Raw genomic sequence first — 24,223 nt, forward strand, 5'->3', positions numbered from 1 at the left:
GAGGCTGGGGGTGGGGTTGGGGCTGCAGATGGAGCAGGGCTAAGAGTGAGGGTGGGGCTGAGGTAGGGTTGGGTTGGGGCTGGGGAGGGACTTGGGTGGGGATGGGGGCGGGGCTGGTGCTGGGGTGGGGCTTGGGGTACTTTCACCATGAACCTCCCACTTAGCTGTTGCCTATGCACACACAAATCCCAAAGACACTATTAATAAAAGTACTGCCTTTGGGGCTGGAGAGATGGCTCAGTGGTTAAGAGCACTGATTGCTCTTCTGGAGGACCTGGGTTCAACTCGCAGCACCCACATGCAGTTTACAACTGTCTGTAACTCCAATTCCAGGGGTCCCAGCACAAAAAGGAGGGGGGGCATTCTCTGCTGGTTGAGGTTCAGAGGAGAGAAACCAAAATGCAAATGAGATTCCCAGTGTCAGTGACAGGCCTAGGATTCCAGCTTGGATAAAACCTGGACTCAGCCTTTCATTCCCAGAGGTAAGGTGGGCTGTTTACTGAATAGAACATGAGGCCACAGTAACAGAATGGTTGACCTGCAGGGAACCTGGCTCTGGTCCTTGATCCCGAGCGCTTTAGAACTGAAATTGACGGCCAGTCCACTTACTTTCTTGATCAATAGAACAAATAAGCTTTTAAGTCTTTTCCGGTGGCTGTTGTATGCTCAGTGTCCAGCATCCACACGTCACAGATCAGTCGGCATCAACTAGGCACAAGCTAGACAGGATTAACCTGCATGTCACTACTGGACTTGGTCCCCAGGGATCAGAGCTTTGAAATATTTTCATTAATTTGCTGGCAGTTCCCTACAATGCATTCGGGTCCTATTCACCCTTCCTCCAACTCTTCCCACACCCACCCTCCCCACCCACCTAACTTCTCATCTTTTTTCTTTCTTTCTTTCCTCTAGTCCAGTTTGTATTTCCCATCCACGCTCGGGAACAGGGTCTGCCCTGAAGTGTAGTCAACCTGCCAGGGGTTGTGCCCTTAGAGAAAACCTCTGCCTCTGCCTCCTCAGACAGCTACTAAATGCCAATAATTCCTCAGCTCGCGGTGGGATCTCACAGCTGCCTTTCCTGGCGTCATGCTGAGACTGTCTGGAGTGAGCCTGTGAGGGTCTCGTGGATGCCGTCACAGTCACTACGCATAGATGTGCACCTGCCCTGTTTTGTCTAGGAAACACTGTTTCACTGAAGCTATCCACTACACAGTCTTTCTGCCTGTTAGATCCTTGAGCCTCGGCAGGAGGAGTTAATTTGTCCTTCTTAGGCCTAAGCACCCTCCAGTCTTTTATGCTCAGCACAGTGCCCTCTTTCTTTCTCTGCTTAAAATTCCAGGGCAACTCTGCCCCCAGGGCCTTCGCACATGCTCTCCCTCCATCTTACCTGAGAATATTTCCTTCTCGCTTCCTTGAATGCCAGTGTCTAAACCTCTGGCAGAGAGAAGCGTGCCCCAGACATTTCTCGAACTTCTTCATCGTCTGCGCTCTCTTTCCCTGGACTCCCTTCCCTGATTTTCAGCTAAACTGGGCAGGGATATTTTAAAGATTCCGAGAACATAGTTGATGGTACAAAATGAAGCCACTAAATTGTGAATAAATTTAGTCACTTTGAATCTTCCGCAACCGAAACGAAACTACCAAGCTGAAAAGACCTCTCAATTTTGTTCTACCTGAGGACAGACTCCAATTCTCTTGACGTTCCAGTCCCACAGGAGCTATTACTGATCCGGATACCGCCCCATAAATCGCATGCCTGTGGGGCTCTGGAGCTCCTACGGCGCCGTTTAGTTCTTAGCTTCGCTTGTGTAGCGTGGGCTTGTATGCAGTCTTTCCTGTCCCCCTCGCTGATAAATGTGTTCAGTTTTACTCCTTGTTCTTGCCCAAAGTACCAATTCGCACTTTGCTTGGGGATGGTTGATGTAACGATATGCGACTGCACACATCGGGGAATGTGAGGCTTTACAAGCAAGGGTGACCCACGCGAGACATACAGAAGGACGAGCTCACACCGCGTGAACTTGGATGCTGGCGCAGCCCCGCTGACCACGCACTCTTCCCTGCAGAGGTTGCCATGGCAGTGTTCCAACAGCCCGAAGGCACCTCCTGAAAGCCACTGTTCCTCTGAATCCAGCACCTGCACGCTGTTTAAGTGTCAGGGCCTTACTTAACTGCTTGGTCACCTTGGCCCCGCTGAACAGGAGGCCGCAGTAAAGATATCAGGGGGGCAACTTTCCCTTCGGGAGTGTTAATGTCCAAAATCTGTCCATCCACTTGATCTTTTGTTATTCCAACTAGTAAAAGTTTAATTTATTTTTTTTAAATTTAAATCTGCTCCTTTCTGCTTTCCATTTTGAAGGCGAAGAGGCAGAAAGTCTCTGTACCTTTGTAAGAAAGCAGACCAGGCCAAATGGTACTTTATGTAACTCATCTTAATTAAATTGCAAAAATGTTCAGCCCAGAATCCCCCAGAATCCAGCTGGCTCGTGGTGGTGAGCGGCTGCAGAGAATCCACAGAATCGGAGCAGTCGCCCATTTTTCTGTCACAAAACCCAGACTCGTAACAGTCTGTAAATTATTCTTCCTGTCAGTGTAGGAGGGCAGCCTAACAAAAGGAAGTCATTTATGCAATAAAGAAAGTTCAAACGGCCCTGAGAGAAGCGTTGTGGGATATTTGCACGCGGTGCGAAGAGGTTTGCTGTGACTGGTGGAATAAGAAGCTGAGCAGCCAATAGGTAAGCAGGAGAGATTGGCGGGACTTCCAGGCAGAGAAAGGAAGAGGCTTACAGTAGACCCCATGCAGACATGGAACGAGTTGGACACATTGAATGTGAGAGAGAGGTAAAAGCCATGTGGTAGAATATAGATTTTTAAAAATGGGTTAATTTAAGCTATTAGAGCTAGTGGGACAAGGCTAAGCTAAGACCAAGCTTTCATAATTAATAATAAGTCTCTGTCGTTCTTTAGGGGAGCTGGAGGCCCAAAGGAAAGTCTGATTACAGATAAGCCTATCATAGACCCATCCGTGTTCTCTATCTGGAAACATCAAGAACCTCATGTCCAGGAGTGGTTAACAGAGCCAAGCCATCCTGGTGGGGTTTGGACACCTCAAGTTTGTTCTGTTATCATTGGCAGTATTTATCTGAAGGACCAGGACTGCTGAACTGGGACCAGAAGCCTGCCGTTTGACCAGTGTAGTTCACCAGAACACTTGGCCCTTGGCTCTCTCTGGGGGATGGAGGTGGGGGAGTGGGGAACATTCTCACATAGGAGGGTACACTGGCTCCACTGGCAAACTAGAGTCTTTCCCACTGAGCTAGACTTAGACTGTTGGGGAACACAGACACTAGTCAGAAGAATGGCTTGGCGGGGGGGGGGGGGGGGGGGGGGAAAAAGGGTTCCCCCCCCCCTTTGGGGGGGGGGGGGGGGGGGGGGGGGGATGAAAAGTGTACTCTCAACCCTTTAGAGTCTGAGGCAGGAGGATCATGAGCTCCAGGTCAGCCAGGGATCTAGAGAGATATACTGTCACAAACAATAAATGAGAGTGCCACTTGAGTGTCCTCTGTCCTTGAGCAGAGGTTGTATACTTGGTGATGGGCTGCTTTGGGCCAGAGGCATTCTGTTTCTTGGGATGCGAATCTCTTTATGGCTCTACTTTTATGGCGCCAACCAGAGATTTCCACATTTTTCTTAGTCGGTAATTTATTAATTTTAGATACAGTAGAATCTGTGGCTCTAACTCAACATAATGGTGGCGTGATCTGAGTTGGTAAGACAATGGAAAACAGAAAACAGCAGAAAGGGTGTAAGGCTGTGTGTGTGTGTGTTTATGACAAAAACTCTAATATATTAGAGCAATGGTTCTCAACCTGTGGACCGTGAGCCCCACAGGAGTCTCATATCAGATATTCTGCATATCAGATATTTTTCTCAATAGGAGCAAAATTACAACCATGAAATAGCAATGAAATACCTTTATGGTTGGGGTCACCACAACGTGAGGAACTGTACTTAAGGGTCACAGCATTACAAAGGTGGAGAACCTCTGTGTTAGAACATAAGACCAAGGAAAAAGGATTTGCATGACAAATTAATGTTTCCGTGGCTGGGGACATAGATTGATTGGATTTACCTCACCTGAATGACTTGGTAGGCATTAGTTTGGTAGAGGAGAGAGGAAATCATTCCAGTAGGGTGAGCAGTAGTTGTCAAAACAGAGGTCTTAAAAGTAGAAGGGTTTTAGGATCCCCAAAGCTTCTCTTGGGTCCAGTGACTCACCTGCCTTACACTGCAACAAAGCCATTGCATTCGGGGTCACAGGCACAGACAGACACCAGCAGGGGATGTATGCACAAGGCAGAGTCCTTGCAAAACCAGGCAAAGTTTCCATTGTATTTTGTCACTGGGGTTGTCAGGAAGGAGGGGGCTTATTTCCTGTGTGGCAAACTCATCCACGCAAACTCCCCCAAGCCTTAGTGTCCAAGATGTCTGTGGTATTTGAATACAGAGGTATGGCTGACTCTCTGAGGCCCCCAATCTCCAGTGCCTTCTAGAAGCCCCCCAAAACTCTTACATAAATCACATCAGCATAACCATCTAACATGGCTTACTGTAGGCATGGAAAACACCATTGCCAGAGGATATCCCAACACCTCAGTGTAGCACAACTAATAAAAACCCAGAGACAGATATTGGGGTTTGACCTGAAGGTCAAAATATCAAAAACAAAACAAAACAAAACAAAAACAGTCACTGGTTCTTACCTCTACCTCAGTCTGAAATGGCGATCCTGCCTCCAGGAATCCTCAGAGTGAGACTAAGCCTGAGAACTGTCTCCTCCCATTTTATAATCCTCTCTAGTGATAGGATTAAAGGCGTGCACCACTACTGCCTGGTTTCTATAGTAAACTAGTGTGGCTACTGGGAATAAAGGTGTGTGTCACCACCGCCTGGTCTGTAAGACTGACCAGGGTGGCTGTTTTACTCTCTGATCCTCAGGCAAGGTTTTTTTTTTTATTAAAATACAAATGAATTATCACTACACCTCACTGATAATCTAGGAGATGGACAAGGGCTACTCATTCCTCTGGAGCGTGCAGACTTCAAAGCACCTGTCTGCTGAGGGGGACTGGGAGGAGCCATCAGAAGGGCTTCTGGGTGGGACAGCATGCTGTATCTTGTCCAGATTGTGTGGTTAGTGCACAGACAGATACTGTTCACGTCTGGTCTGTGAGCTTTCTGCATGTACATAATACCAAAGTAAAGTTTTTAATAGAAACTTTGTCTTTTAAAGCAGTCTTTCGCAACCTCAGCATCAGCAATATTTTGGGTTAGAGCACTCTTTCTTGGGGGTTGTCTTGTACATCATAGGAAGCTTAGTGACATCTCTGGTCTCTGCCTTCTAGATGCCAGTAACACCTTCCCCCTCATAGTCCTAGCAACCAAAAATATCTCCAGACATTGCTGTAACTTCCTGGCAGAGATCTATCCCCAGTTCAGAACTATGGTTTCAGATAAACATAGAGAAAAACTTTATGGCTGAAATAACACATCAGAAATTTGCCTTAAAATAATCTTGATTGGAGGCTGGTAGGAGGTGACAATGAAAATTGGGTTGGTGATGGGGTCACAGGAATTCATTACACAGCTTTCTGATATTTTTATGTTAGAATTTTTCTATAATAAAAAAATTTCTAAATACTTTATTACTTATTGTATGGCTGTGCATTGCACACATGGCATGGCTCACACACAGAGGTCGGAGGCAGCTTGCCGGAGCTGCTTCTTTCTTTCCACCTGTGGGCCCAGGGATCAAATCAAGGTCACCAGGTTTGGTGGCAATCATCTTCAGCTGCTGGGCCATCTTCCAGAACCAGAAAAACCACTTATGGAATAATGTTATTAAAAAGAAAAAAATCTATAGAACAACACATATGATGTGCAGATAATAATCAGATTAGAACCTAGTAGGACAGCATGTTTGCTTATGGGTGACAGTCCTGGGATAGAATTATGGGTAATTTGTTTTCTGTTTTCATATATTGTTGTACTATGAAATTTTTATAACTGGAAAGATGAGCAGGGAATTCAGGTTTAACACAAAAATTATTATGCAGAAGCTAAGAGCAAAGAATATTCTAACTGTGACCCAGAAATTTCAGAAAAGCGTCCAATTGATCCTTGGCATCTGGGCAAAACACAGGATGAATGGCAGTTCTGCAGGTGACAGATGAGGAATGACTGGGCACTGCCAGTCCAGCAGCCACAGACAGCAAAGGGGGCAAGAGAGCAGGTCACTTTTAGCACACAGCATTGGTGGTTAACAAAGCTGAAAGGGGCCACATGGAGGAACACACATATCCAGAGAATGTTCTGCAAGGTAAAGCTAGAAGTGGGAGTCAGAGGGAAGAGGATATTTTATTATTGGCTCTTCTTGATATGTTAATTCTTTTGCCAAAAGCCCTTAAAAGGTTTTCCATCACACTTGGAATCAAATTCATTGTCCCTGCCAAGGCCTCCAGGCCCCAGCATTCTCTGGCTTTGATGCACGCTCACCCAAGTGTCCCATATCTAAAGACCTTTGCAGTTCCCCTTCCCCTCCATGTGCCCCATGTCATCCTAGTATCTCATGTGACTTTCCTCCATATCTTCTCAGTCAGATGACGCCTTTCTCCCTAGCAGGGTCTTCCCCAGCCATACTGTCTCAAACCATCAGTCTCCATTCTGCATCTTAGGTTACTGCTAACTGACATTGGCATGTGTTTTCTATTTCTACCTGCCCCCCCCCTAACATCCCCACCCCAAACCACACTATAATGAAGGTGGGATTGGCTTTAGATGTGTTTTAAAATCCAGTGTATGTTTCTTAGTGGGGTGAATCTTACATTCCATTTAGTGTACAGTAAGTTCATTAAAGACATGGGTTTTGGAGTTAGTAATGGCTGGATTCAGATCCCAGCTCTCAGCCTTACAAGTCATATGACCTCAGGGAACTGATGTCCCACCCCTCTGCCTTTCCTCTCTGTAGTGGAAGGCTAACATCTCAGAGGGTTATTTTGACTGTTAAAACGGGACACCAGGCAAGGCTTTCAGCACAACTAGACAGTAAGCGCAACGGTCAGCAGGTGGCTGGACTTTCAACCCACAGAAACATGAATGAAGAATGTGAAGACTGGAGGAAAATTAAGTGATTGATTACATTTGAACACTGGGTGCCTTGACATAGACATTTAGGTGTGGGGTTTCTTTGTCACTGGCCTGCCTTCTCCAAGGGTAGACATAAGCTGGAACCTAGAAACATCCCACCCCATTTAGATGAGACCAGTGTTGGACAGGTCTCACTAAAAGTTGCCATAGTACCCATGCACAGAAATAAAAACTCTAAGACAGAAGTTGGTACCGGGAGTGGGGTATTGCTGTGATGGGCTTGACCAGGCTTTTGTTTGAGGGAATATGGACCTTGGGACTGTGGGTTAGAAAAGCAGTTGACCACTTTAAGTGTTGCTTAATAGGCCATCCTAGTAAAAGCATGGAAGACATGTGGTGTGATTTGAATGTGAGTTGAGTTTGATTTGAACTTTGGGTGCCTGGTTCAAGAGGTTTCAGTGGAAAAGAATATTAGTATGTGACCATGAGATCATTCTTACAATATTTTGGTGAAGAATGTATCTGCCTTTTGCTCTTGTCTGAAGAGTCTGCCTGAGGCTAAAGTGAAAAGTTTTGGATTAATTCCATTGGCAGAGGTAATCTCAAAACAGCCTAGTAGAGACTCTTCATGTGGTTATTAGTAGTAACTCTAGTGAAGATTTCTAATGAAAAGGAGCAAGCTGAGCAGGGTAAATTACAAAATATAAATTCTGAGAAAAAGGATAACCAAAAAGTGGAATGGAACTAAGTCCTGTCAAGGAGATAAACAGATTAAAACATGGAATAAAGGGAGTGCTAATTTTAGGGCAAAATCCCACCCAACTAAGTTTCCAACTTGTGAAAAGGAAGTAAGGAAAAACTTAGAGCCAGTTGTGGTGGTACAATCTTTAATCCCAGGACTTAGAAGGCAGAAACTAGCAGAACTCTGAATTTGAGTTCATGCTCAATGGAGCAAGTATAAAGACCGCCAAGCTTAGGCAGTGAAGGTAATCATAAAAAAAAAAAAAAAAAAAAAAAAACAGAAAGTTCATGAAGATGTAACTGAGCAAGGGGGCAATGTTGTAGGAAACAGCAGAAGTTGGCAACTTCGGTCACATGGTTTTGCTTTTGAAGTTAAGGAAAGAAGAAAGATGTGGAATTTGACTCCGCAACTAAGGAAAATCACTAAGGCCGGGCACGTATCAAGGTGTCCCTGAATAGAGGCCCAGAGGGGCCATTGTGTGAGGTTGTGAAGGTGAAGCCTGGATTGCCTTGGAGATTGCAAAATGTTGGAGATGCCAGAGCCATGGGATACCCACTCAGGAGAGCTGCTAACAGGGAGTGGAACCAGCTCAAGAGAAAAAAGTCTGTTGAACTCAACAAAGCTGAAAGAAGTTGGAGATCCGAAGAGTGTTTTGACATCAGACGTGCAGATACAGAGTTTGGAGTTTGCCCAGCTGTTTTTTGGTCTTCTTTGGTTTAGTATTTCCTTGCTATGTTCTCTCCCCTATGTTCTGGAATGGTCATGTATATCCTGTGCCATTATATGTGATCTGTTTTTTAATTTTGATTTTACAGGAGATTGAATTTCAGAAGAGACTTTGAACTTTAGACTTTTAAATAAGTTCAAGACTTGTTATAAGACTATGGGGACTCTCGAAGGTGGACTGAATGCATTTTTGCATTATGATATGGCTCCAAGTTTTGGGGGGCCAAGGAGTGGAATGTGGTTTAAAAGAAAATGGCCCCCAAAGAGAGTGGAATTATTAGGAGATGTGGCTTTCTTAGAGTAGGTAGTTTTGTTGGAGGAAGTGTGTCACTGTGAAGGCGGGCTTTCAGGTTTCATGTATGTTCAAGCCACGCCCCGTATCTCAATTCAGTTACTGTTGCCTGGCAGTCAAGATGGAGGACTCTCAGCTCCAGGGTCATGTCTGCCTGCATGCTGCCATGCCCCACCATGATGATAATGGACTAAACCTCTGAAACTGTAAGCCATGACACTCAATGTTTTCCTTTAGAAGAGTTGATGCAGTCATTGTGTCTCTTCACAGCAAAAGTCACGTTAACTAAGACAACATGATCTTGCCTCTTATTCATCCCCTCCAACGGGTCCTCTGACACCTGCTCTCTGGCCTGTGGCATTTTTGGAGCACTGACAACAGTGCAGTAAGTTCCAGCAAGGTGTCTTCTGCAACCTTAGTGTTGGAAGCAGTGAACCCCCAGATCTTAAATTTCTTATATACAACTTGTTTTCCTCTGCTCTGAAACAGCCTGCAGCTGCTCTGAGCACGAGACCCTCGGGAGTTCCTGATGGCAGGGGAGTGATTTCTGGTAGGTTTGGCTGGGGCGTGGCTATCCCTATATAAGCTGCCCCTGAACACAATAAAGTGGGCATTCTTGGGGCATTCTGGCATCAAGAATGACTCGTGTCTCTGTCTGAGTCTTTGTGTGTTTCAATCTCCAGCCCCTTGCCCAGTTCACGCACTATACGGTAGCACATAGAGCGCAGATGGCGCGGTACGCTACACCTTAGATCACTGGTGACCATCCCAGCTTTCAGGACATGAAAGCAGCCTCCAAGCTAAATTCCAGACTCATACATGTCACTCAGCATGATAAGATGTGAGAGGCAGAGTGAGGAGTCCTTGGGAAGGAAGCAAGAAGACAGCAGAGGGCCCATGGGGAGCGGATGTGCTCCCAGCTGGCTTCACTACCCAAACAGTACTGTTAAGTCTGGCAAGAACAACTGTAGACCCAAACGGAACTAAGATAGGCTTAGCTTTTTCTTCAGAGTTAATGTGTTAGACAGTTTTATGTCAATTTGACACAAGCTAGAGTCATTTGAGAGAAGGGATTGAGAAAATGCCTCCATAAAACTAGTCTGTAGGCAAGCCTGCAGGGCATTTTCCTGATTAGTGATTGATGAGGAGGGCCCAGCCCACGGCAGGTGGTGCCATCCCTGGGCTGGTGGTCTTGGGTTCTGTAAGAAAGAAGGCTGAGGAAGTCATGGGAAGCAAGCCAGTAAACAATACCCCTCCATGGGCTCTGCATCAGCTCCTGCCTCCAGGCTCCTGCCCTGTTAGAATTCCTGTCCTGCATTGTAATGATGAACAGGGATGTGGAAGTATACATCAAATAAACCCTCTCCTTCTCAAGTTGTTTTGGTCATAGTGTTTCACAACAGCAATGCTCACCCTAGCTAGGACAGTTAGTTTTATCTTTGCATGCAGCCTCCTGATAAACTTCTGTGATAACAAGGAAGAGCTACTAATACCTTCAAGGTAATATGTAACTGGAGGTTTCTCTCCCGCCCTCCAGTCTCCAATACCTATTCTGAGGTTTAATATTAATTACAAACTGTTTGACTGATGGCTCAGGCTTTTTACTAACTAGCTTTTGCATCTTAATCATTTCTACTAATCTATATATGGTCATGTGACCATGACCTTACCTTACCTCACATTTGCTTCTCTAGCATCTGATGGCATCTCCTTGACTCTTACCTTTTTCTCCCTGTATCTCTGTTTGGATTTCCTGCCTGACTTTATTCTCCCTGGCTATTGACCAAATCAGCTTCTTTATTAACCAATGGTAATAAAACATATTCACAGCCTAAAGAAGAGCATCCCACATCAGTAATATAAATCATTTCAATTATTAACGTAGTAGAGATTAAGAAATTCCATACCAGATGAACATCAACAAGATATTCATGGGAAGCCGGGCGATGGTGGCGCACGCCTTTATGTGAGTTCGAGACCAGCCTGGTCTACAGAGCTAGTCCCAGGACAGGCTCCAAAGCCACAGAGAAACCCTGTCTCGAAAAACCAAAAAAAAAAAAAAAAAAAAAAAAAAAGATATCCAAGAGATCGGAAAGAACACGTCTAAAACCCAAAAACAATCCCGTATCTAGAAAGCCAAAAAAAAAAAAAAAAAAAAAAAAAGATATTCATGGGAGTTCTTTAAAATTTTAAAGGATCAACAAACTTATATTAATCGCCTGTGAGTTCTCTGAGGCGCACAAGTTCATGTTGTCAGTAATATTATTATAAATAGTTGACCAAGATAAAAGAAACAAACACTGAGAAGAAAACCTAAATGATGGCTAATTTGAGTTTAGGAGGACTTCTTGTGTTGCTACAATAAAGCTTGAAGCTGATAAAAGCAGAGTTTATTTGGCTGAGGATTCTGATAGTTAGAACAAGATTTTGTTCTGGAGAAAGTCCCCTGGTCACATCTCTTTATGGCAGAGAGTCAGAAAGGGAGCCAGACACATACATGAGGTAAACCCTTTATAACTTGTTCTCCGTGGTTGAACCTGGGCCTTCAAGAACTCCATTAATGACAGGACCAGCCGCCCTGTCGAACGTGCTTGGAAAGGAGTGAGGCGTGAGAAAAGAGAGAGACAAAGACAGAAGATAGAGTCGGGAGGGCTGTAGTGAGCACTGCAGCGGCCTCGAGTTTATTTCTTTAGCCATTTTATACCCAAAGGGTATAAAAAAAAAAAAGGGAGGGCGTTAGACTTCCTTCCTGTGATACAAGGAAGGAACAAGCATAATTGCAGCCTTAATTCTCAAAACATCTAGTAACCACGCTCTTAGGCAAACATCCTGATATTTGATCTTGAGGAGCAAGACATCTAGTACCCATGCCTGTGGTCGAACATCCTGTTTTGGCCTTGGCAAACTTAAACTTTGTCCATGAGTCAAGATGGAAATAGAGGGGCTGGAGAGATGGCTCAGAGGTTAAGAGCATTGCCTGCTCTTCCAAAGGTCCTGAGTTCAATTCCCAGCAACCACATGGTGGCTCACAACCATCTGTAATAGGGTCTGGTGCCCTCTTCTGGGCTGCAGGTATGCACACTGACAGAATATTGTATACATAACAAATAAATAAATAAGGAAGTAGAGTCATTTCTTGCTCCCACACATTAATACCTTCAGAGAATTGAGCCCTATGACCTACATACACACAGATACATATCAAATTTCAAGGGTTGACATGTTTTTAAACATGTCCGTATTCTATGGTAACAAACCTATTCCATGCAATAAGTTTAGATTGATTTCTTATGATGTTCTAAACTAGAATAGGAATCACGAAGCCACAAATAATCCTGTTCACATTACCTCTAATGGTTACTAGCAATCTGTCAAGAATGTAGTTTAAAAATGCCTTAAATAAACCTAAGGTAGAAGGTTTCCTAAGAAAAGTGACTGAAAATTGCCATACAGGACAACAGCACTGAGCTGGGGAGGAGAGCTGGCCCACTGAAAATCTGTAAAAAGGGAAGGTTTCTCATCCCAAGGGAGCTGTCCGCAAAAACAGGAAGCCTTCAGACTGGGAATTGCTGGTTGTCCCCAAACTTCAGCCCTTAAAGGGTCCCAGTGTAGAGAGAAATGTCTGGAAGGACCTCCAGTTACCCCTAAGGCAGTGGCAAGTGGACACTGGAGCAAGGCCATCTCCAGGTACTACCAGCAAATGACTCTGTGCAGACACCATCACTTCCTCTACAGAGTTCACACATCAAGAGAAATGGCAGAAGAGAAACGAAGTTTCCCTGTGGGCCACCAGAATGTTTGTGCGGGGTGGCAATGACAGAAATAGGGCAAGCCAGGAAGAGGGAGTAAGGAGTACGTGTAAGTCAGTGTGGGACCGCTAGAGGGCAGGGCGGTAAACAGCGACCTTCTGTGCAGAGGCATCCTCCGGGCTGCCATGATGTGTGGGGAGAGGTCTGCAGGAGCAGCCAGGGAGTGCTGTGGCGTCGCTGTACTTTAGAACAATTACAGTTGGGGTTGACTGTGGTCAGCAACAGCCTGGCTCTGAGGGAATGGCTGTCTTGCTATGAGGCAGAGAGAGCTCTGTACAGCCACCGGTCCTAAACTGGCCTCTGTATAAATCATAAAGGCCACTTCCTTTAATTAAACTATTATGTTTTTAAAGGTGAAAAAAGATTAAGAAAACATTTTAAATGAAATTAAACAATTAATTAATATGTTAATATTAACATTGTGTTTTGGTAAAGAAATACCATCAAATGAGAATGTCATCATACAAGTGTACATTGAGGATGATGGGGACACCCTCTGACACAGCTGACTTGAGCTAATGGGAGCCCACCAACTCCAGCCTGACAGCGGGGGAACCAGCATAGGACCAAACTGGTCCCTCTGAATGTGGGTGACAGTTGCATGGCTGGGGCAGACTGTGGAGCCACTGGCAGTGAGACCAGGATTTATCCCTACTACGTGCACTGACTTTTTGGAACCCATTCTCTTTGAAGGGACCCCTTGCTCAGCCTAGATATCATAGGGAGGGCCTTGGTCCTGCCTCAAAGCAATGTGCTAGACTTTGTTGACGCCCCATGGGAAGCCTTACCATCGCTGAGGAGTGGATGGGGGGCAGGGAAGGTGGAGGGAGCAGGAGGAGGGGAGGGAGTGGGAACTGGGATTGGTATGTAAAATGAGAAAAGATAGTTTTTTTAAATAAATTAATTAAAATAAAATTAAATACTTTCAAAAAAAGAGGTGTACATTGAAAATTCATAATGCTTTCCTCTGCTTTCACAGTTGAATTTCTTTAAAATGTATAAGAAAACCTCTTTTATTTTATTATCTAAAGGAAGTGTGATGACCGGGTCTCACATTTAACTTAAGAAGGAACTAGGGAGGTCTGGGCATGGCACTGGCCATGACCCAATCACACAGAAGACTGGAGCATGAGGATTTGAGTCCAAGGCCAGCCGATATTATAGGGCGCGATATTATATGGCGAGACTTCTATTGAAAAAAGAATCACCAGGCACAAAATTCAAAAGCTAGAAAGGTGCTGCACAGACAGCTTCTAGTCCTTTCTAAGACTAAGATCACAGACGTCTGTAAGTTCCCAGAGTGCTCGACAACAGGAACTCATTTGGTGAATGTGTCCTGTGAGAGCACGGCTGTTGTGATGTATGGTAGGAGAGCCTGACTGGATGGGGAGGTGTTTATCGTCTATTACATTTTAAGGGCCAGTGGTATTACATAAGATTCCTTTCATAAGCAGTGTGTGTGTGTGTGTGTGGTTCTTGTTGCTCTGGGTGATTTGATTTTTATTTTTAAGGTTAGCATACAAAGTAGTAGATTTCATTACAGTGTTTTCGGACTCACATACACACACACACAAACACACACAGATAATTATACTTCACTTTATTTCTCCTCTCTCTTCTCTGCGCTCCGCCATTCACCCTTCCCCTCTTACAAGCTCCCTTCCTCCCTGCAAATAGTCCTCCCTTTTCCTCTCAGAGACAGGCACTCTGTCACCCTCTCTTGCTCTGCTTCCTTCTGTGGTCACCCTCCTCCCGTCTCGTGCTCCTCTTATAGTTTCATGACCTACATCTCACACACACACACACACACACACACACACACACACACGGAGAGAGAAAGGTGTACCCCTTCTTAGTAGGGACCAGCTTTAGGGTTGTGCACGTGTAATTGGCTGTTCCTGAGTTATCTATTGCTATGTATAAGGCATCATAATTGGTGTATACAATCCTTCTGGGAGTGCATTTCCATGGGTGAAATGGACTCTTCGTTAACAGAAACCATGTAAATAATTTATTACATTTTAAGTTAGGGAAGATTCATATTTCTTCAATTAGCTTATTGCTCACTTTGCATTCCGTATGATATTCTCCCAAGTGAGGAGGGTGGGAGTAGGCAGCTGTCAGTCACAGGAGTGATGAAGGCAACTCCTCCCACTTGAACCCTCTTTCCTTAGAAGTACCCTCAGACTTTGATGTCTCCCAGAAGCCTTAGCTGGTTCTCACCTGTTTATGTTCGTTGTTTCTACACATCCTTCTAGTATCCACCTGGTCCACATCAAAGCACTTATCACATTGACATTTGTGCTGGGTTAGGTATGATGTATCTCAGAACAGTCACATGCAACACTCGTGTTTCTGAGTATCAGTTATCCACAGTTCCTATGATACAGTGCTTAGACTAAACATCTGTCAAGTGGATGAGTGGGTTTGTCTTCCCCATCAGGGCAGAAAAGGAAAAAGGAAAGCAACTGTATAAGAGTTGTTGCTGTGGTTTTCAATTCAGCAGAGAGTAGAGAAGAGACCACGTGGAGCCAGTGGAGGCTGCTGCTAGGGCTGGACTTTGTGAAGGACAGAGGGAGCGACTGATGGACAGAGGGCAAGTGATGGACAGAGGGAGAGTCATAGAGAGAGGGAGAGTGATGGACAGAGAGGGAGAGTGATGGACAGAACAGGAGAGTGATTGACAGAGGACAATTCAATGAATAGATAGAAAATGTGGTCCAGAAATGGCCCAATCAGGAAGTGTAACCAGATAAGGAAGAGAAAATGGGAACTAGGGAAGTGGGGACAGTCATTTTTCCATCCTCACAATAAACCACAGGATTCTTTCCAGTAGGATATGGACACCTTACCATCTGAGAGCATCACCAGCCATCTAGAGGCCAAATCAACACAGCACAAGGTTTACCCCTGGCGAGCTTAGATATTACATCTCCACATTCTCAAGAGCCCAGTCTTTGCACTGTGTAAACAAACATTTTAAAAACGGGACTGCTTTTTATCATTGTGCTTCTCTCGCAGTGGCGTATGCAGAATAAATCCCACCTGACACATGGATCCCTAGCCTTCAGGCATAGAACACTGCTGCTTAGCAATCTGAAAAGGACAATGCAGACTGAGAACCATGGCAATTACGCTGTGTGCATGTAGCTGGGCTAATGTCAGGAGGCCCTCTGACTCAGAGCAGATCAAGGGGGCAGAAAGAGCAAATCACTCCCCCCGCCCCCGTGCTAGAAGCCCACTTGCACTCAGAAATGGCACAGGTGCTGTGACTGTATAACTCTGACTCCAACCCCACCTCCAGGAGACCTCAGAATAGGAGAGAGCCACCCACTGCTGTGCCCTGCCCACATGCAACAGCAGAGGCTTGGGCGTTCCAACGCAGGGGCACGTGATTGTTATGACTTATGATGGTGTCTCACGGGGGAATGATTACCAAAAGTGAGTCACTTCTTTCTAGCTTACTGATGCCAGCACCTGCTTTGTTATTACAGAAGACCACAGAAGAGACAGAGGGCAGAGTTCCTACCTTGGCTGTCACCGCTGGGAACTGAGGCAGAGAGAAGCAGCATGTGTCTCCGAATATTTTCCTAACCTGGGGGAATGGGCCAGAATGAAGTATAGGCAAATTTTTGCCTGTTTGTATAAAATTCTAAATCAAATACAAATGTTTAAAATAGAAGATGATGGCTCAGTTTTCTGTCCACTCTCAGTAGGAAAATACTAATGGTTCCATCAGGCAAACGACACCGCATCTACCAGCAACCAAGGGAGATACATAACAGTGTCTACACTGCTGCTCACATCTGAAATGTCAAGACATGGCTTCCTAAGTTCAGGCTTCAGAGGAGCTTAAAATGAACTTTTTGAAGATCCTGTAAAGTCACCAACAGTAGACAGAATGGGAAAGGGGCATGCCACTTAACAGAAGGGATTTGCAGTGGCTAAAATGAATGTTTACACAAGTTTTACCTCAAGGCAGTCCCTAATCTGTATGCCTGTCAACTAAAACTCTAGCAGAAAAGCCAAGATTATTGGTTTGAGGTATCAGACTTTTGGGGTGATGGTTATAATCGTGACAGGGCAAGACAGTGCAGAGGTCCCTCCATCTTGTATTCTTGCTTAGGACATTTTAGGTTTGACTAGAATTTGGTATCTTTGATGAAGAGCCTTGTGGAAAATTACCCAATTCTATTCAGGGAACCTGAGGTCAAGATGGCCCAGTTAACGTACCTTGGCTTCCATTAATCTGCCGGCTTGTGCAAACCTCCCCCTCCAGTTAACTACTTATCTTAGCTTCTGTTAAACCACTTGCTTGTGCAGAGCCTTCCCCTGAAGCTTCTGAGTGAAATAACAACATGTGGGTTTTTGCCTTTGAAAGCCTCTTACTCTAAACGCTTGGTGCTACACTTGGGTCTCAAATCCCAGCTGACTGGAATAAAGACTTCCAGTTGGTTATAAACCGTGTCTGAGTGGTCTTCCTGTAACAATAATGGCTGGAAACAAAGGTCTTAACTATAAAGGTCTGGTATTCTCAAAAAATAAATAAATGAAGACAAAACTGGTAAGCCCCAGTGGCTTCTTCCCTGGAGAAGAAGGAGCCACAAGGGGAGAAGACTCCAAATCAATACTCAGACAGAAAGAAAAGGAGGAAAGAAGAAAGAAAAATAAATTATTAATTTCTTCCAGACTTTCTAGTTTGGGGGATATGTTTCCAAATTAACCCCTAATGATTCTATTTCATTGAAATCTGTAGTGACCTTCCTCTTTGCATCTTTAATTTTATTAATCTAGGTCTGTTTTTCTTTTTTTCTTTTGTTCTTTCTTCCTTTCTCTTTATTTTTCTTCATTTGACCAAGACTTTGTCAATAGTACATATTTGAAAAACCAGCTCTATGATTTTCTATTAATTATTTTTTAAATCTCCATTTCATTTATTTCTGTCCCTGTTCTTTATTGCTTCTTGCCATCTAATGTCTTGAGGTTTGACTTTCCCTGGGCTCGGGCCTCAGGTGTACTGGAAGAGTGTGGTCCAGACTCAAGTTTGTAGCATCCCTTTAAACGTCTCTGAAGTGCTGGCTTGGTGGTCATGAACTACCTGAATTTGTACTTGTCTTAAAATGTCCTTATTTCTGTCAGTTTTTAGAAATAGATTTACTGAATATGGCACTCCTAGCTGGCAGTCGTTTCCTCAGTGTTGAATTACATCAGTCCATGTTCACAAGCTTTGTAGGTTGTTAGTAAGAGCTCTGACGTTACTCTGATGTGTTTGTCTTTTTAAATGACTCAGCATTTTTCCTTTACAGTTTGTGTGTGTGTATAAAAAGTTTTTATTACCCTTTTCCCATATTATAATATAATTACATCATTTTCCTTTCCCTTTCCTCCTTCCACGCCCTCTCATATACCCCTCCTTGCTCTCTTTCAAATTCATGGCCTCTTTTGTGGGAGCCCATGTAAGAAAGCTGTGAGCTTACTGTGAACTATGAATGGGACAGAGAGTTTAACAAAATGTTCCTCCCATAAGGTATCTCTCTAGAAAGAATTGCAGAAACTATGAAAAGCGTATGCACTTGGAAACAAGGACATGAAGGGAATGTCCTTCATGTCCATACTATCTCTGCAGGAGAGACAGAATATCTGGAATATTCTTGGCTCTTTCACATGACTGTAGTGATATAAAGCTTGCCTGAAGGTCAGAAAAGAAAAACAGCCAGCCACTGACTCTTACCACACAATAATATAAGATGGGAGGAGATAGCTCTCAGTCAATCTCATTCTGAGGATTCCTGGAAGCAAGATCGCCACTTTGGACTGAAGTAGAGGTAAGAGCCAGTGGCTGGCTGTTTTGCATTTCTGACCTTAAGGCAAGCTTTACTTATCAAAATACAAATGAAATATCACTACACATGACATAACACTAGGACCAGCCTTTCACTGCACTGCGTTTGCTTGTGCTGACTGTAAGCACCACTTTGTGTGTGATTTGCTTTAGTCATAGAAATGAGAAGTGCTGTTTGCACTGCTCTTCCTGCCCCATTACTCTCATCAGAACTTCCAGCATTTCCTTTATCTGTGGAGGCTTAGCCTTACTGCATGGGATGAGTTGATGCTCCTCTTCTCATTAGTTGTTACATGCATACATGCATGTACATGTATACACACATATATACATATATATATTCCTATATATGTGTGCTCTTAATATCTTGACTATTTTGTGAAGACCTTCTTCTCTGGTTGCATCTATTAGGGGTTTTACTACCACTTGTATTTGAATATTTACTCATTTTTTAGATTTGAGGATTTTTCTGCTGTAATTTCATTGAATAAATTCCCTTTGCTTTTAGTATTTACTTAAGTTCCTGTTCTACACCATAGATTCTTAGGCTTGTTCTCTTTATATCCTAGGATTTAATGTCCTAGAATTTCTTAGATATTTATATGTCCAATATTACTGGATGATAATAACAAAAAATATAGTCTGTGTTTTATATTTGTTAAGGTATGATCTGTGGCCCTGGATATGGTGTCTTGTTGACTGAGGTTTCTGTCCTGCCCAGTTCCCACAGTCATTAAGTCTCAAAGAAATCACACAAAGGTCTACATTAGTTATAAACTGACTGGCCCAGTATCTCAGGTTCTTCTCATTAACTAATTCTTCTAACTTACATTAGCACAAAGGTCTACATTAGTTATAAACTGACTGGCCCAGTATCTCAGGTTCTTCTCATTAACTAATTCTTCTAACTTATATTAGCCCATAATTCTTGGCTATGTTGGCCACGTGACTTGGTACCTTTTTCAGCAAGGCAGTCACATCTTTCTTCCTTTGTGCCTGGGTCACGACTGCAGAATGCACTTCCCTCTTCCCAGAATTCTCGTTGCCCTGCCTCTACTTCCTGCTTGGTCACCCCACCTATACTTCCTGCCTTGCTACTGGCCAATCAGCATTTATTTAAAATATAAGTGACAGGGTACAGACCGTTGTCCCACAGCAGTCTCTTGGTTAGTATTCCATGTGCGTGTGAGAAGAATTTGTATGCTGTTGTTGTTGAATGGGGTATTCGGTAAGTGACAGCTAAATCCAGTTGATTGGCAGTGCCGCTCAGTGCAACCCCGTCACATTGATTCTTCTGCTGTGTATTGTCAATTACTGACTGAGGGCTGATGAAGTTGCCACCATTATCAGGGAATGTGTTGACAGTTTATTGCAGTATTTTACCAGCCTTGATCTTCATACCTTCTAATCTTTTGCTTGGTCACATGTGTGGGTCATAGGAACCCATTTCTTAAATGAAGACAAACAGACTAAGAGGAAGGAGCCAAAGCATCATATATACCTTGCGAACACTAATCAGGAAAGAGAGCTGGAGGGATCACACCAAAGTCGGGAAACGCGCTGCTGTTGACTACAGCTCAGTCCCAGGCACATCTGTCCCTTTATTCCTGCCAACCTCACCCTCTGCTTTAACTGCTGTGATGCTCCCTAAATGAGCAAATTGTAAAATATGTAATCAGGTTCTCAAATTTGATTTATAAAACTGCTAATCTTGAGTATGAGCAGGCTTGAAAAAAAATGCCTTTGTATTCTGGGAAAGGTGAATTGCCCTTGCAGTCTGCCAATATCACTGGTGTTTCTCAATAAAGAATAAGTAAGCTGAAATAATTAAATGACATTTAAACAAAGTAAACTTCAGAACAAGCAAAATTATCAAGGAGGCATTAGGGATAAAAGTGTCAGTTCTCCAAGAAGACTCAAAAATCTTTAAGGTGTATATGCCTCATGACAGAAGATACAGACACATGAGGCAAAAAAAAATGATCTTCAGAAACAAATGAGCACACGCATATGGTAGCCAACAGCACTCAGTCAGTAATCAACAGATGGAGAAAACTCAGTGTGGACAGAGTTGAGCTGAACAACACCATTAATCAATTGGCATTTACAGGATACATCATCTAACAACAGCAGAATACAAATTCTTTTTTTTTTTTTTTTTTTTTTTTTTTTTGGTTTTTCGAGACAGGGTTTCTCTGTGGCTTTGGAGCCTGTCCTGGAACTAGCTCTGTAGACCAGGCTGGTCTCGAACTCACAGAGATCTGCCTGCCTCTGCCTCCCAAGTGCTGGGATTAAAGGCGTGCGCCACCACCGCCCGGCTTTTTTTTTTTTTTTTCAGAATACAAATTCTTCTCAAGCACACATGGACTGCTAACCAAGAGACCATAACCAGGGTCATAAATCATATGCTGATAAATATAAAGCAGAAACCAAAGTATACTCTTGGATCAACAAGGTATTAAGCAGAAAATCAACAACAGAATGATATCTATAAATCTCAAAACATTTGGAGACTAAATAACTTGCTTCTAAATAACACATGTGTAAAAAAAAAAAAAATCAAAGAGGGCTGGAAAGATGGCTCAGTGAATTGCTTCCAAGCAGGCCTGACAATCTGAATTTGACCCCCAGAAAGGAAAGGGGGAAAAAGGGGAGAACTGACTCCCAAAGTTGTTCCCTACATCCACACATCCACATGCACAGAATAGGACATGCACCTGCCCTGCACTTTCCTCTCTCTCTCTGTCTCTCTCTCTCTCTCTCTCTCTCTCTCTCTCTCTCTCATATATGTATACACACACAAATGAAGTTTAAAATCAAAAAGAAAGTTTAAAATATTTCAAGAAAAGGAAAATAAAAACTTAACCTAACCAAACATATAGTTTATAACTCAACAGGAAATTTAAAATAAAGCTATGGGAAGTTGAAATTACCTGGCATGAGTGAGAAGGAAACACAGAACATGCAATAAACCTGCTTAGGAGTTTATTAGAGGCATGAACAGGCCTGCGGAAGTCAGTGTGCAGGGGTGGAGAGGGGATGATGGCATGTCCAGCTTTTAAAAGCTGCCTAGCTGGGGGGGTTGAGGTGGCTACATCATATGCAGATGACAGGGCTCACACATGTGTCCAAGGGCTTAGCTGAGTCATACGTGGATGATGATATAATCCACACGTGCGTTTAACATCCCTGGGGCCCTTGGGCACTTCTGCCTGAGGGCTTGTCTGCACATGGCATGGCCCCTGGAACCTGGAACCTTATTGTGTCTGAAATCATTACAGACGTAATTTGGCAATTTAAAAACCAACAAACAAAACGACATACAACTATGACAGTACTCAAGAACAGCTCTCCTGAGAACTGCATGGCCGGTTACGTGAAGGTTTATGTCCATGCAAAACCTGAACTTGAATGGAGCTTAATTCATAATAGATACAAACCGGACATCAAGATTTACTTTCCTAGAGGGCATGATGAATGACTGGGGACACAGGTGGTATGATGCAAGACTAGTCATCAATGAAAAGAAAAAGCCCACAGATGTATACAATGTTATGGGTCTGGGGTCATTCCGAGGTGCACCAGTCTGATGATGAATAAATTTCAAACAAAGGTTTTATTCAGATAAGTGCCAGATCTACACCTGAGATCCAAGATTCCCAAGGTGTAGCACCAAGTTACACTGGTGGGGGAGTAGAAAGGCAGGGCTCACAAAGCTGCGTACCCCCTTCCTTTGTACACTTAGAGGCAAGCAAGCTTGCGTACGGAAGTGAAAGAAGTGAAAACACAAGGCTAGCCATCTCACCCGAACAAGTTTCTTTAAAATTGTACAAGACCAGGCAATTACAAGAACAGCCCTCAGCATTCCTGGAAGTTGTCTGTCCTTGGGCAAGTGGTGCTGACAGGTTAGAGGCACTTTGTTCTATAGATCTCTTAAGCACAGTCGGTTTAAACTTAGTGTCAACCAGCACAATAGCAGCCCAGTGATCTGCAGAGTTGTAGTTGAGTGGAAAATGTCAATCTCAAAAGGCTTCATTGTAGCCAGGCATCATGACTGCACCCTTGACCCCAGCACTCTCAAGAAGTAGACAGGTCATTACATGCTCAGGGCCAGCCTGATAATAAAGTGAGTTCTGGTTAGCCAGGCTACATAGTGAGACCATAATCTTCAAAAATAATAAGCAAGATAAATTAGAAAACTACAGACATCGCAGAAGGGCCCTTAGCCAACGAAACCTTGCTATAGCTGAATGACAAGTTAGAATGTCAGTATTTCTTGAAACAATAATTTAGATTCTTTGCTTAAAAGATGAGATTTTAAAAATATTTTCATGATCTAATTGGAATATTCTTTAATTTTACAAATGCATCAAGTAAAGGAAAGTAGAAATATCATAACACAATATTCAAAGTAGAGGGTCCTTAAGAAACTTTTGTGCATCCATTTCAACAAATAGCAGGAAACAGAGGCACAAAAAGGTGAGATCATTTGCCTCCAAGCCTATGAACTGGTTTAGTTACTGTATAGTCAGTAAATACCCAGCGCCCTCTGCTGTGCAGACTGCTGCAGAGACTGTAAACAAAGGCACAAACCCACTGTTTTTCGTAGGAGGGAGAAAGGTAAAGAAATTAAGTAAAAAAACCTATTTGAGAGACACTGATGCAGAAATACAGGGCCAGGGCCTAAAGCCTCGTCATGGTGTGTGGTATGCAGAAGGAAGGCAGACACTTTCTCTGGGGAAGGAAAGAGAAGTAAGCAGGGAAGATGTGGAGAAAACACAAAGTGACAAACACGTAGTCTGGCTGGGGCCCCACAAAACAGAGAGAGATAGCGGGCACTCAGCCACAGCGCCTGTTCCCAGGGAGATTAGAAAACAGACTCTCAAGTGGAGTTTATCTGCCGGCTCCATCTGCTCTCTCGCTGGGAAGGGTACACCTGGTGGCCAAACCCTCCCAACAACTGGGAAAGACCAAGCCCTGTGACCGGCTTCTTCTGTTAAGTTTGGAAGTGAGCCACACTGTTTTAGGTCTCCCTGAGTCAGGCCTGGGAACTGGCACCCGTCCTGGGAAAGAGGCAAGCCTGACACTCCCTCAGGAGAGAAGACAGACCTGGTACCTCTCTAGGGGTAGACGTAAAGGTCCCCTTTACAATTCCTGAGTAGACCCTCAGACTCTGATCTCATCTGTGTCTCAGAATCTGGCTGCTTGCTCATGCGAAGCCCTGATGAGCCTCGTCATAGGTACCATGACCAAGAAGCAAATTGGGGAGGAAAGTGTTCACTTGGCTCATACTACAGCCTTACTGTTTATCTCCAAAGGAAGTCAGGACAGGAACTCACCCAGGGCAGGATCCTGGAGGCAGGAGGAGAAGCGCTGCTTACTGACTTGCTCAATCCACCTTCTTATAGAACCCAGGACCACCAGGCCAGGGATAGCACCAGCCACCCTGGGCTGGACCCTCCCCCACTGACCACTAGATGAGAAAAGGCCACATAGCTGGATCTCAAGAAGGCATTTCCTCAGCGGAGGCCTCTTCCTCTGGTGACTCTAGCTTGTGTCACGTCGACACACAGGCAGGATAGCAGCTACTTACTTACCCTGCTTTAGTATAGCAGCATGCAGGTTCCGCCTCCGTGAAGACAACCTTGGTGGAAGCCCTTACCTGA

At 44.0% G+C, this 24,223-nt stretch overlaps 1 protein-coding gene across 1 annotated transcript in view; it reads right to left on the reverse strand.

Annotated features, from left to right (window-relative positions):
- Mapk4 (mitogen-activated protein kinase 4) overlaps positions 1-24,223 on the reverse strand; it is a 264,113-nt gene extending 239,890 nt beyond the window's left edge. The window contains exon 1 of the mRNA XM_050151717.1: positions 24,155-24,223. The gene's annotated coding sequence lies outside the window, so the exon portion shown is untranslated. The remainder of the gene's footprint in view (positions 1-24,154) is intronic.

This window comes from Alexandromys fortis, unplaced genomic scaffold (assembly GCF_014885135.2).
Source record: "Alexandromys fortis isolate MF-2015 unplaced genomic scaffold, M_Fortis_MF-2015_v1.1 scaffold_71, whole genome shotgun sequence".
NCBI classification, from domain to species: domain Eukaryota; kingdom Metazoa; phylum Chordata; class Mammalia; order Rodentia; family Cricetidae; genus Alexandromys; species Alexandromys fortis.